The 1,177-nt window shown below is 39.4% G+C and overlaps 1 protein-coding gene across 2 annotated transcripts in view; it reads left to right on the top strand.

Moving 5' to 3' along the window:
* Positions 1-1,177, top strand: part of LOC106870668 (uncharacterized) — a 32,952-nt gene that overhangs the window by 23,793 nt on the left and 7,982 nt on the right. The gene's annotated exons all lie outside the window — the stretch shown is intronic.

Genomic DNA, 1,177 nt, shown 5'->3' with positions numbered 1-1,177 from the left:
ATTTTTAGCTTTCCTCTCGAATATATTTGAGACTGTGACTACGAAAGGTCTTCTAATTCCATTACTTGGCACCCATTCAGAATCTGTGCCGTTGCAAACACGTATACTTTCTTAATTTAATTACGGTAGCTAGCTGGTTGTATCTTAACTGCGCCGGACAAAATGCCAAGCAGCATTTCTTCCGGTTCTTCACGTACTGAGTTGAAGATCTTCCGAGGTTGACTTTACCTGTCATACACTCGGGATCGATAAAACAAGTGCTAGTGAAGTAATGGTGTCGACATATTCGACTAGCTTCCCCCCCCCCACACACACCAACCACAAAATTTCATGTCTTGTGCCTATAATAGGAAGGATATGAAGGTGGCGAGCTAGGAGAAACATCAGCATGCCGGAAAAAAATGCTTAGTGGCAATTCTTCCGGCCTTACGTTCCGGGCTCAAATTCTCCCGAGGTCGACTTTACCTTTCATTTATTTGGAGTCGATGAAATAAATACCAGTAGAACACTGAGGTCGATGTAATCGATTTCCCCTCCCCTCAAATTGCTGGCTTTGTTTCAAAATTAGATGAATAATTTATCCATAATTATTTACGATCCACAATTAATTATCTTTTCCTGTGAATTTGGCGGGTGGTATATTAGACTTGTGCATGCCAACCTAAGATTTCATTGAGTTACGACTGTATGATAAAATAAATATATTGATTTGGTTATCAAAAGATTTCTTACAAGACGCAACTATAATCCCTCGCCATGTGGCGGTTCACCTATCATCGTTCACCTACCGCGGCTTATTATTTAATCTTACGCCGATTCCTCCGTGGTGTTGTTTTGCATTTGTAATAAAATAGATATATACAAATTATAATAATAATAATAATAATAATATACAGTACAGTACTGTTTCTACTTTACGGATTTTCACCTATCGCAGGGAGTTTTTAGAACGTAGCACCCGCGATAGTCGAGGGATTACTGGATCCAACATTTACAGCTTTGACATTAATTTTGTCTCTGACTGTCACGTACATTACGCAAGCGTGATTCCATTAAATCTAAATTGTAGTCGAGGAATTGTTAAATAGATATAGTTTCCCGCTAGATCAATGGTTCTCAATTACTTTTTACCTATAACCACACACACGCACACACACGTGCACATGCACCCCCCCCC

This window comes from Octopus bimaculoides, chromosome 7 (genome assembly GCF_001194135.2).
Source record: "Octopus bimaculoides isolate UCB-OBI-ISO-001 chromosome 7, ASM119413v2, whole genome shotgun sequence".
Classification (NCBI taxonomy): Eukaryota; Metazoa; Mollusca; class Cephalopoda; order Octopoda; family Octopodidae; genus Octopus; species Octopus bimaculoides.
Note: the sequence above shows the minus strand (reverse complement) of the source record. Positions and strands in the feature narration are given on the sequence as shown.